Source organism: Mya arenaria, chromosome 14 (genome assembly GCF_026914265.1).
Source record: "Mya arenaria isolate MELC-2E11 chromosome 14, ASM2691426v1".
Taxonomy (NCBI): domain Eukaryota; kingdom Metazoa; phylum Mollusca; class Bivalvia; order Myida; family Myidae; genus Mya; species Mya arenaria.
The window spans coordinates 47258359-47272574 of NC_069135.1; positions in this window are offsets into that span (position 1 = coordinate 47258359).

A 14216-nucleotide genomic window follows, 5' to 3' on the forward strand; every position below is an offset into this window, starting at 1 on the left:
AATTCTTATGATTTTTGCATATTCATGTCCATTCAGTAACAAAGTTTTTAATTCAAGCCTTTTGAAATCAATTCATCAATGGGCAATAATTTCATCTCCAACGAAAGATTGACATTAGTATGCGAAGTATGTGCTTTTCCTTTGTACATTTCAATATTTATTGGTCACAAACCTACGAAATGGTCACCCGGAATGGTACATCCTCGTCACTGTAGTAGGCTATCATGTAAGACAAGAAAGGTTTATATTGAAATGACTTACAATTGCTCATTTCAAAACAATTAATTTTTGCAATCGATCAGTGTGTGAGAGTGCAGCTTTAAAGGTTGTAAAGCGCTTAATTTGTTCGCAGTTTTTGTTTCTTTCAGTGATATTGATTAAGTTTCTTAAGTAAATGCAAGCCTTCTCAAATCAATTCCTCATTCGGCAATAATTTCATCTCCAACGAAAGATTGACATAAAAATGTTATGAAACTATATGCTTTTCGTTTGTACATTTAATTAACATCAATATTTGTTGGTCAGCCACCTACGAAATGGATGAAACCATTCATGAGCTGGGGAACCACCTTGCGGAGAGCACCCATCCGTCATCATTGGATGGCCCGGGTACAAATGGCTTATTTCAAGACAATTAATTTTTGCAATCGGTCAATGTGTGAGAGTGCAGCTTTAAAGGTTGTAAAACCCATATATTTTTTAAGTCAAGCATGCTTTTTTATCCTGTGCCACCCTGTACGGCATATCCGTGTCACTGTAGTATGTGGTCATGTTAGAAAAGAAAGGTTTATATTGAAAGGATGCACAAATGGCTCATTTCAAAACAAATAATTTTTGCAATCGTTCATGTGTGAGAGTGCAGCTTTAAAGGTTTTAAAACGCTTATTTTTTTCGTATTTTTTGTTTCTTTTAGTGATATTCTTTAAGTTTCTTCAGATAATTCAAGCCTTTTGAAAGCGATTCATCATTCGGCAATAATTTCATCTCCAACGAAAATTTGACATTAATATGTTACAAAGCTTTTCCTTTTTCCTGTGCCATACGGAACGGCACATCCTCGTTACTGTAGTTATCGGTCATGTAAGGTTTGTATTGAAATGATTTACAAAATGCTCATTTCAAAACATTTAATTTTTGCAATTGGTCAGTGTGTGAGAGAGCAGCTTTAAAGGTTGTAAAACGCTTAATGTGTTCGCATTTGTACGTTTAATTAATGTCAATATTTATTGGTCAGACACTTACGAAATGGTCGAAACCATTCATGAGATGGGAACCACCTCGCCGTCATCATTGGACGGCCCGGGATTCGTCGTTCAATTGCGTTGCAATATGTATTCTAATCAACTATAAATGGCTCATTTCAAGACAATTAATTTTTGCAATCGGTCAATTGCAATTAAAGCGCTGCTTTAAAGGTTGTAAAACCCTTATAAATTTTGCATTTTCATGTCAATTCGGTAACATAGTTTTTAGGTTCTAAAGATTAGTCAAGAATTTTGAAAGCAATTCATCAGTCGACAATAAGTTCATCTCCATGTTTTTGTTTCTTTTAGTGATATTCTTCAATTCAGCAGCCGGCAATAATTTCATCTCCAACGAAAGATTGACTGATGTATGCGAAGTATGTGCTTTTCCTTTGTACTTTTAATTAATGTCAATATTTATTGGTCACAAACCTACGAAATGGTCACTCAGAATGGTACATCCTCGTCACTGTAGTAGGCGGTCATGTTAGACAAGAAAGGTTTATATTGAAATGACTTACAAAATGCTCATTTCAAAACAATTAATTTTGCAATCGGTCAGTGTGTGAGAGTGCAGCTTTAAAGGTTGTAAAACGCTTAATTTGTTCGCCGTTTTTGTTTCTTTCAGTGATATTGTTTAAGTTTCTTCAAATAATTCAAGCCTTTTGAAATCAATTCAGCAGTCGGCAATAATTTCATCTCCAACGAAAGATTGACATAAATATGTTATGAAACTATGTGCTATTCCTTTCTACATTTTATTAATATCAATATTTATTGGTCAGCCACCCACGAAATGGTCGAAACCATTCATGAGCTGGGAAAAAACCTTGCGGAGAGCACCCATCCGTCATTATTGGACGGCCCGGGTACAAATGGCTTATTTCAAGCCAATCAATTTTTGCAATCGGTCAATGTGTGAGAGTGCAGCTTTAATGGCTGTAAAACCCATATATTTTTTGCATTTTCATGTCCATTCAGAAATATAGTTTTTAGGTTCTAAAGATAAGTCAAGCATGCTTTTTAATCCTTTGCCACTCGGTACGGCACAACCGTGTCACTGTAATATGTGGTCATGTTATAAAAGAAAAGTTTATATTGAAAGGATGCACAAATGGCTCATTTCAAAACAAAAACAAATGCAATCGGCCAATGTGTGAGATTGCAGCTTTAAAGATGTAAACGCTGATATTTTTCGCATTTTCATATCCATTCAGTAACATTGTTTTTAGGTTCTAAATATAAGTCAAGCATGCTTGTTTAATCCTGTGCCACTCGGTACGGCGTATCCGTGTCACTGTAGTATGTGGTCATGTTAGAAAAGAAAGGTTTATATTGAAAGGATGCACAAATGGCTCATTTCAAAACAAATAATTTTTGTAATCGGTCAATGTGTGAGAGTGTAGCTTTAAAGGTTTTAAAACGCTTATTTTTTTCGTATTTTTTGTTTCTTTTAGTGATATTCTTTAAGTTTCTTCAGATAATTCAAGCCTTTTGAAATCAATTCATCAATGGGCAATAATTTCATCTCCAACGAAAGATTGACATTAGTATGCGAAGTATGTGCTTTTCCTTTGTACATTTCAATATTTATTGGTCACAAACCTACGAAATGGTCACCCGGAATGGTACATCCTCGTCACTGTAGTAGGCGGTCATGTTAGACAAGAAAGGTTTATATTGAAATGACTTACAAAATGCTCATTTCAAAACAATTAATTTTTGCAATCGATCAGTGTGTGAGAGTGCAGCTTTAAAGGTTGTAAAGCGCTTCATTTGTTCGCAGTTTTTGTTTCTTTCAGTGATATTGATTAAGTTTCTTAAGTAAATGCAAGCCTTCTCAAATCAATTCATCATTCGGCAATAATTTCATCTCCAACGAAAGATTGACATAAAAATGTTATGAAACTATGTGCTTTTCGTTTGTACATTTAATTAACATCAATATTTATTGGTCAGCCACCTACGAAATGGTCGAAACCATTCATGAGCTGGAGAACAACCTTGCGGAGAGCACCCATCCGTCATCATTGGACGGCCCGGGTACAAATGGCTTATTTCAAGACAATTAATTTTTGCAATCGGTCAATGTTTGAGAGTGCAGCTTTAAAGGTTGTAAAACCCATATATTTTTTAAGTCAAGCATGCTTTTTTATCCTGTGCCACTCGGTACGGCATCTCCGTGTCACTGTAGTATGTGGTCATGTTAGAAAAGAAAGGTTTATATTGAAAGGATGCACAAATGGCTCATTTCAAGACAATTAATTTTTGCAATCAGTCAATGTGTGCAAGTGCAGCTTTAAAGGTTTTAAAGCACTTAATTTTTTCGCATTTTTTGTTTCTTTTATTGATACTCTTTAAGTTTCTTCAGATAATTCAAGCCTTTTGAAAGCGATTCATCATTCGGCAATAATTTCATCTCCAATGAAAATTTGACATTAATATGTTACAAAGCTTTTCCTTTTTCCTGTGCCATACGGAACGGCACATCCTCGTTACTGTAGTAGTCGGTCATGTAAGGTTTGTATTGAAATGATTTACAAAATGCTCATTTCAAAACAATTAATTTTTGCAATTGGTCAGTGTGTGAGAGAGCAGCTTTAAAGGTTGTAAAACGCTTAATGTGTTCGCATTTGTACGTTTAATTAATGTCAATATTTATTGGTCAGACACTTACGAAATGGTCGAAACCATTCATGAGATGGGAACCACCTCGCCGTCATCATTGGACGGCCCGGGATTCGTCGTTCAATTGCGTTGCAATATGTATTCTAATCAACTATAAATGGCTCATTTCAAGACAATTAATTTTTGCAATCGGTCAATTGCAATTAAAGCGCTGCTTTAAAGGTTGTAAAACCCTTATAATTTTTGCATTTTCATGTCAATTCGGTAACATAGTTTTTAGGTTCTAAAGATTAGTCAAGAATTTTGAAAGCAATTCATCAGTCGACAATAAGTTCATCTCCATGTTTTTGTTTCTTTTAGTGATATTCTTCAATTCAGCAGCCGGCAATAATTTCATCTCCAACGAAAGATTGACTGATGTATGCGAAGTATGTGCTTTTCCTTTGTACTTTTAATTAATGTCAATATTTATTGGTCACAAACCTACGAAATGGTCACTCAGAATGGTACATCCTCGTCACTGTAGTAGGCGGTCATGTTAGACAAGAAAGGTTTATATTGAAATGACTTACAAAATGCTCATTTCAAAACAATTAATTTTGCAATCGTTAAGTGTGTGAGAGTGCAGCTTTAAAGGTTGTAAAATGCTTAATTTGTTCGCCGTTTTTGTTTCTTTCAGTGATATTGTTTAAGTTTCTTCAAATAATTCAAGCCTTTTGAAATCAATTCAGCAGTCGGCAATAATTTCATCTCCAACGAAAGATTGACATAAATATGTTATGAAACTACGTGCTATTCCTTTCTACATTTTATTAATATCAATATTTATTGGTCAGCCACCTACGAAATGGTCGAAACCATTCATGAGCTGGGAAAAAACCTTGCGGAGAGCACCCATCCGTCATTATTGGACGGCCCGGGTACAAATGGCTTATTTCAAGCCAATCAATTTTTGCAATCGGTCAATGTGTGAGAGTGCAGCTTTAATGGCTGTAAAACCCATATATTTTTTAAGTCAAGCATGCTTTTTTATCCTGTGCCACCCGGTACGGCATATCCGTGTCACTGTAGTAAAGTCATGTTTCATGTTAGAAGAGAAAGGTTTATATTGAAAGAATGCACAAATGGCTCATTTCAAGACAATTAATTTTTTGCAATCGGTCAATGTGTGGGAGTGCAGCTTTAAAGGTTGTAAAACGCTAATTGGTTCGCAGTTTTTGTTTCTTTCAGTGATATTCTTTATGATTCTTCAGATAATTCAAGCCTTCTGAAAGCGATTCATCATTCGGCAATGATTTCATCTCCAATAAAAAATTGACATTAATATGTTACAAAGCTTATCCTTTTTCCTGTGCCATACGGAACGGCACATCCTCGTTACTGTAGTAGTCGGTCATGTAAGGTTTGTATTGAAATGATTTACAAAATGCTCATTTCCAAACAATTAATTTTTGCAATTGGTCAGTGTGTGAGAAAGCAGCTTTAAAGGTTGTAAAACGCTTAATTTGTTCGCAGTTTTTCAAATCAATTCATCATTCGGCAATAATTTCATCTCCAACGAAAGATTGACATAAAAATGTTATGAAACTATGTGGTTTTCCTTTGTACATTTAATTAACATCAATATTTATTGGTCAGCCACCTACGAAATGGACGAAACCATTCATGGGCTGGGGAACCATCTTGCGGAGAGCACCCATCCGTCATCATTGGATGGCCCGGGTACAAATGGCTTATTTCAAGACAATTAATTTTTGCAATCGGTCAATGTGTGAGAGTGCAGCTTTAAAGGTTGTAAAACCCATATATTTTTTAAGTCAAGCATGCTTTTTTATCCTGTGCCACCCTGTACGGCATATCCGTGTCACTGTAGTATTTGGTCATGTTAGAAAAGAAAGGTTTATATTGAAAGGATGCACAAACGGCTCATTTCAAAACAAATAATTTTTGCAATCGGTCAATGTGTGAGAGTGCAGCTTTAAAGGTTTTAAAACGCTTATTTTTTTCGTATTTTTTGTTTCTTTTAGTGATATTCTTTAAGTTTCTTCAGATAGTTCAAGCCTTTCGAAATCAATTCATCAGTCGGCAAAATTCCAACTCCAAAGATAGATTAAAATAAATATGTTACGAAGTATGTGCTTTTCCTTTGTACATTTACTAAATATCAATATTTATTGGTCAGCCACCTACGAAATGGTCACCCGTTGCAGTTTGAATTCTTATGATTTTTGCATTTTCATGTCCATTCAGTAACAAAGTTTTTAATTCAAGCCTTTTGAAATCAATTTATCAATGGGCAATAATTTCATCTCCAACGAAAGATTGACATTAGTATGCGAAGTATGTGCTTTTCCTTTTTACATTTAATATATGTCAATATTTATTGGTCACAAACCTACGAAATGGTCACCCGGAATGGTACATCCTCGTCACTGTAGTAGGCTGTCATGTTAGACAAGAAGGTTTATATTGAAATGACTTACAAAATGCTCATTTCAAAACAATTAATTTTTGCAATCGATCAGTGTGCGAGAGTGCAGCTTTAAAGGTTGTAAAGCGCTTAATTTGTTCGCAGTTTTTGTTTCTTTTATTGATATTCTTTAACTTTCTTCAGATAATTCAAGCCTTTTGAAAGCGACTCATCATTCGGCAATAATTTCATCTCCAATGAAAATTTGACATTAATATGTTACAAAGCTTTTCCTTTTTCCTGTGCCATACGGAACGGCACATCCTCGTTACTGCAGTAGTCGGTCATGTAAGGTTTGTATTGAAATGATTTACAAAATGCTCATTTCAAAACAATTATTTTTGCAATTGGTCAGTGTGTGAGAGAGCAGCTTTAAAGGTTGTAAAACGCTTAATTTGTTCGCAGTTTTTCAAATCAATTCATCATTCGGCAATAATTTCATCTCCAACGAAAGATTGACATAAAAATGTTATGAAACTATGTGCTTTTCGTTTGTACATTTATTTAACATCAATATTTATTGGTCAGCCACCTACGAAATGGACGAAACCATTCATGAGCTGGGGAACCACCTTGCGGAGAGCACCCATCCGTCATCATTGGACGGCTCGGGTACAAATGGCTTATTTCAAGACAATTAATTTTTGAAATCGGTCAATGTGTGAGAGTGCAGCTTTAAAGGTTGTAAAACCCATATATTTTTTAAGTCAAGCATGCTTTTTTATCCTGTGCCACCCTGTACGGCATATCCGTGTCACTGTAGTATGTGGTCATGTTAGAAAAGAAAGGTTTATATTGAAAGGTTGCACAAATAGAGGTTGTAAAACCCATATATTTTTTTGCATTTTCATGTCCATTCAGAAATATAGTTTTTAGGTTCTAAAGATAAGTCAAGCATGCTTTTTTATCCTTTGCCACTCGGTACGGCACATCCGTGTCACTGTAATATGTGGTCATGTTATAAAAGAAAAGTTTATATTGAAAGGATGCACAAATGGCTCATTTCAAAACAAAAACAAATGCAATCGGCCAATGTGTGAGATTGCAGCTATAAAGATGTAAACGCTGATTTTTTTTTGCATTTTCATATCCATTCAGTAACATTGTTTTTAGGTTCTAAATATAAGTCCAGCATGCTTGTTTTATCCTGTGCCACTCGGTACGGCATATCCGTGTCACTGTAGTATGTGGTCATGTTAGAAAAGAAAGGTTTATATTGAAAGGATGCACAAATGGCTCATTTCAAAACAAATAATTTTTGCAATCGGTCAATGTGTGAGAGTGCAGATTTAAAGGTTTTAAAACGCTTATTTTTTTCGTATTTTTTGTTTCTTTTAGTGATATTCTTTAAGTTTCTTCAGATAATTCAAGCCTTTTGAAATCAATTCATCAGTCGGCAAAATTTCAACTCCAAAGATAGATTAAAATAAATATGTTACGAAGTATGTGCTTTTCCTTTGTACATTTACTTAATATCAATATTTATTGGTCAGCCACCTACGAAATGGTCACCCGTTGCAGTTTGAATTCTTATGATTTTTGCATTTTCATGTCCATTCAGTAACAAAGTTTTTAATTCAAGCCTTTTGAAAGCGATTCATCATTCGGCAATAATTTCATCTCCAATGAAAATTTGACATTAATATGTTACAAAGCTTTTCCTTTTTTCCTGTGCCATACGGAACGGCACATCCTCGTTACTGTAGTAGTCGGTCATGTAAGGTTTGTATTGAAATGATTTACAAAATGCTCATTTCAAAACAATTAATTTTTGCAATTGGTCAGTGTGTGAGAGAGCAGCTTTAAAGGTTGTTAAACGCTTAATTCGTTCGCAGTTTTTCAAATCAATTCATCAGTCGGCAATAATTTCATCTCCAATGAAAGATTGACATAAATATGTTATGAAACTATGTGCTTTTCCTTTGTACATTTAATTAACATCAATATTTATTGGTCAGCCACCTACGAAATGGTCGAAACCATTCATGAGCTGGGGAACCATCTTGCGGAGAGCACCCATCCGTCATTATTGGATGGCCCGGGTACAAATGGCTTATTTTAAGACAATTAATTTTTGCAATCGGTCAATGTGTGAGAGTGCAGCTTTAGAGGTTGTAAAACCCATATATTTTTTTGCATTTTCATGTCCATTCAGAAATATAGTTTTTAGGTTCTAAAGATAAGTCAAGCATGCTTTTTTATCCTTTGCCACTCGGTACGGCATATCCGTGTCACTGTAGTATGTGGTCATGTTAGAAAAGAAAGGTTTATATTGAAAGGATGCACAAATGGCTCATTTCAAAACAAATAATTTTTGCAATCGGTCAATGTGTGAGAGTGCAGCTTTAAAGGTTTTAAAACGCTTATTTTTTTCGCATTTTTTGTTTCTTTTAGTGATATTCTTTAAGTTTCTTCAGATAATTCAAGCCTTTTGAAATCAATTCATCAGTCGGCAAAATTTCAACTCCAAAGATAGATTAAAATAAATATGTTACGAAGTATGTGCTTTTCCTTTGTACATTTACTTAATATCAATATTTATTGGTCAGCCACCTACGAAATGGTCACCCGTTGCAGTTTGAATTCTTATGATTTTTGCATTTTCATGTCCATTCAGTAACAAAGTTTTTAATTCAAGCCTTTTGAAATCAATTCATCAATGGGCAATAATTTCATCTCCAACGAAAGATTGACATTAGTATGCGAAGTATGTGCTTTTCCTTTGTACATTTAATTAATGTCAATATTTATTGGTCACAAACCTACGAAATGGTCACCCGGAATGGTACATCCTCGTCACTGTAGTAGGCGGTCATGTTAGACAAGAAAGGTTTATATTGAAATGACTTACAAAATGCTCATTTCAAAACAATTAATTTTTGCAATCGATCAGTGTGTGAGAGTGCAGCTTTAAAGGTTGTAAAGCGCTTAATTTGTTCGCAGTTTTTGTTTCTTTCAGTGATATTGATTAAGTTTCTTAAGTAAATGCAAGCCTTCTCAAATCAATTCATCATTCGGCAATAATTTCATCTCCAACGAAAGATTGACATAAAAATGTTATGAAACTATGTGCTTTTCCTTTGTACATTTAATTAACATCAATATTTATTGGTCAGCCACCTACGAAATGGACGACACCATTCATGAGCTGGGGAACCACCTTGCGGAGGGCACCCATCCGTCATCATTGGACGGCCCGGGTACAAATGGCTTATTTCAAGACAATTAATTTTTGCAATCGGTCAATGTGTGAGAGTGCAGCTTTAGAGGTTGTAAAACCCATATATTTTTTTGCATTTTCATGTCCATTCAGAAATATAGTTTTTAGGTTCTAAAGATAAGTCAAGCATGCTTTTTTATCCTTTGCCACTCGGTACGGCATATCCGTGTCACTGTAGTATGTGGTCATGTTAGAAAAGAAAGGTTTATATTGAAAGGATGCACAAATGGCTCATTTCAAAACAAATAATTTTTGCAATCGGTCAATGTGTGAGAGTGCAGCTTTAAAGGTTTTAAAACGCTTATTTTTTTCGCATTTTTTGTTTCTTTTAGTGATATTCTTTAAGTTTCTTCAGATAATTCAAGCCTTTTGAAATCAATTCATCAGTCGGCAAAATTTCAACTCCAAAGATAGATTAAAATAAATATGTTACGAAGTATGTGCTTTTCCTTTGTACATTTACTTAATATCAATATTTATTGGTCAGCCACCTACGAAATGGTCACCCGTTGCAGTTTGAATTCTTATGATTTTTGCATTTTCATGTCCATTCAGTAACAAAGTTTTTAATTCAAGCCTTTTGAAATCAATTCATCAATGGGCAATAATTTCATCTCCAACGAAAGATTGACATTAGTATGCGAAGTATGTGCTTTTCCTTTGTACATTTAATTAATGTCAATATTTATTGGTCACAAACCTACGAAATGGTCACCCGGAATGGTACATCCTCGTCACTGTAGTAGGCGGTCATGTTAGACAAGAAAGGTTTATATTGAAATGACTTACAAAATGCTCATTTCAAAACAATTAATTTTTGCAATCGATCAGTGTGTGAGAGTGCAGCTTTAAAGGTTGTTGAGCGCTTAATTTGTTCGCAGTTTTTGTTTCTTTCAGTGATATTGATTAAGTTTCTTAAGTAAATGCAAGCCTTCTCAAATCAATTCATCATTCGGCAATAATTTCATCTCCAACGAAAGATTGACATAAAAATGTTATGAAACTATGTGCTTTTCGTTTGTACCTTTAATTAACATCAATATTTATTGGTCAGCCACCTACGAAATGGACGAAACCATTCATGAGCTGGGGAACCACCTTGCGGAGAGCACCCATCCGTCATCATTGGACGGCCCGGGTACAAATGGCTTATTTCAAGACAATTAATTTTTGCAATCGGTCAATGTGTGAGAGTGCAGCTTTAAAGGTTGTAAAACCCATATATTTTTTAAGTCAAGCATGCTTTTTTATCCTGTGCCACCCGGTACGGCATATCCGTGTCACTGTAGTATGTGGTCATGTTAGAAAAGAAAGGTTTATATTGAAAGGATGCACAAATGGCTCATTTCAAGACAATTAATTTTTGCAATAAGTCAATGTGTGCAAGTGCAGCTTTAAAGGTTTTAAAGCACTTAATTTTTTCGCATTTTTTGTTTCTTTTATTGATATTCTTTAAGTTTCTTCAGATAATTCAAGCCTTTTGAAAGCGATTCATCATTCGGCAATAATTTCATCTCCAATGAAAACTTGACATTAATATGTTACAAAGCTTTTCCTTTTCCCTGTGCCATACGGAACGGCACATCCTCGTTACTGTAGTAGTCGGTCATGTAAGGTTTGTATTGAAATGATTTACAAAATGCTCATTTCAAAACAATTAATTTTTGCAATTGGTCGATGTGTGAGAGAGCAGCTTTAAAGGTTGTTAAACGCTTAATGTGTTCGCATTTGTACGTTTAATTAATGTCAATATTTATTGGTCAGACACTTACGAAATGGTCGAAACCATTCATGAGCTGGGAACCACCTCGCCGTCATCATTGGACGGCCCGGGATTCGCCGTTCAATTGCGTTGCAATATGTATTCTAATCAACTATAAATGGCTCATTTCAAGACAATTAATTTTTGCAATCGGTCAATTGCTATAAAAGCGCTGCTTTAAAGGTTGTAAAACCCTTATAATTTTTGCATTTTCATGTCAATTCGGTAACATAGTTTTTAGGTTCTAAAGATCAGTCAAGAATTTTGAAAGCAATTCATCAGTCGACAATAAGTTCATCTCCATGTTTTTGTTTCTTTTAGTGATATTCTTCAATTCAGCAGCCGGCAATAATTTCATCTCCAACGAAAGATTGACTAATGTATGCGAAGTATGTGCTTTTCCTTTGTACTTTTAATTAATGTCAATATTTATTGGTCACAAACCTACGAAATGGTCACTCAGAATGGTACATCCTCGTCACTGTAGTAGGCGGTCATGTTAGACAAGAAAGGTTTATATTGAAATGACTTACAAAATGCTCATTTCAAAACAATTAATTTTGCAATCGGTCAGTGTGTGAGAGTGCAGCTTTAAAGGCTGTAAAACGCTTAATTTGTTTGCCGTTTTTGTTTCTTTCAGTGATATTGTTTAAGTTTCTTCAGATAATTCAAGCCTTTTGAAATGAATTCAGCAGTCGGCAATAATTTCATCTCCAACGAAAGATTGACATAAATATGTTATGAAACTATGTGCTTTTCCTTTCTACATTTTATTAATATCAATATTTATTGGTCAGCCACCTACGAAATGGTCGAAACCATTCATGAGCTGGGAAAAAACCTTGCGGAGAGCACCCATCCGTCATTATTGAACGGCCCGGGTACAAATGGCTTATTTCAAGCCAATCAATTTTTGCAATCTGTCAATGTGTGAGAGTGCAGCTTTAATGGCTGTAAAACACATATATTTTTTAAGTTTTATCCTGTGCCACCCGGTACGGCATATCCGTGTCACTGTAGTAAAGTCATGTGTCATGTTAAAAAAGAAAGGTTTATATTGAAAGAATGCACAAATGGCTCATTTCAAAACAATTAATTTTTTGCAATCGGTCAATGTGTGAGAGTACAGCTTTAAAGGTTGTAAAACGCTAATTGGTTCGCAATTTTTGTTTCTTTCAGTTATATTCTTTAAGTTTCTTCAGATAATTCAAGCCTTTTGAAATCAATTCAGCAGTCGGCAATAATTTCATCTCCAACGAAAGATTGACATAAATATGTTATGAAACTATGTGCTTTTCCTTTCTACATTTTATTAACATCAATATTTATTGGTCAGCCACCTACGAAATGGTCGAAACCATTCATGAGCTGGGGAACCACCTTGCGGAGAGCACCCATCCGTCATTATTGGATGGCCCGGGTACAAATGGCTTATTTTAAGACAATTAATTTTTGCAATCGGTCAATGTGTGAGAGTGCAGCTTTAGAGGTTGTAAAACCCATATATTTTTTGGCATTTTCATGTCCATTCAGAAATATAGTTTTTAGGTTCTAAAGATAAGTCAAGCATGCTTTTTTATCCTTTGCCACTCGGTACGGCACATCCGTGTCACTGTAATATGTGGTCATGTTATAAAAGTAAGGTTTATATTGAAAGGATGCACAAATGGCTCATTTCAAAACAAAAAACAAATGCAATCGGTCAATGTGTGAGATTGCAGCTTTAAAGATGTAAACGCTGATATTTTTCGCATTTTCATATCCATTCAGTAACGTTGTTTTAGGTTCTAAATATAAGTCAAGCATGCTTGTTTTATCCTGTGCCACTCGGTACGGCATATCCGTGTCACTGTAGTATGTGGTCATGTTAGAAAAGAAAGGTTTATATTGAAAGGATGCACAAATGGCTCATTTCAAAACAAATAATTTTTGCAATCGGTCAATGTGTGAGAGTGCAGCTTTAAAGGTTTTAAAACGCTTATTTTTTTCGCATTTTTTGTTTCTTTTAGTGATATTCTTTAAGTTTCTTCAGATAATTCAAGCCTTTTGAAATCAATTCATCAGTCGGCAAAATTTCAACTCCAAAGATAGATTAAAATAAATATGTTACGAAGTATGTGCTTTTCCTTTGTACATTTACTTAATATCAATATTTATTGGTCAGCCACCTACGAAATGTTCACCCGTTGCAGTTTGAATTCTTATGATTTTTGCATTTTCATGTCCATTCAGTAACAAAGTTTTTAATTCAAGCCTTTTGAAATCAATTCATCAGTCGGCAATAATTTCATCTCCAACGAAAGATTGACATTAGTATGCGAAGTATGTGCTTTTCCTTTGTACATTTAATTAATGTCAATATTTATTGGTCACAAACCTACGAAATGGTCACCCGGAATGGTACATCCTCGTCACTGTAGTAGGCGGTCATGTTAGACAAGAAAGGTTTATATTGAAATGACTTACAAAATGCTCATTTCAAAACAATTAATTTTTGCAATCGATCAGTGTGTGAGAGTGCAGCTTTAAAGGTTGTTGAGCGCTTAATTTGTTCGCAGTTTTTGTTTCTTTCAGTGATATTGATTAAGTTTCTTAAGTAAATGCAAGCCTTCTCAAATCAATTCATCAGTCGGCAATAATTTCATCTCCAACGAAAGATTGACATAAATATGTAATGAAACTATGTGCTTTTCCTTTCTACATTTAATTAACATCAATATTTATTGGCCAGCCACCTACGAAATGGTCGAAACCATTCATGAACCACCTTGCGGAGAGCACCCATCCGTCATCATTGGACGGCCCGGGTACAAATGGCTTATTTCAAGGTAATTAATTTTTGCAATCGGTCAATGTATGAGAGTGCAGTTTTAAAGCTTGTAAAACCCATAT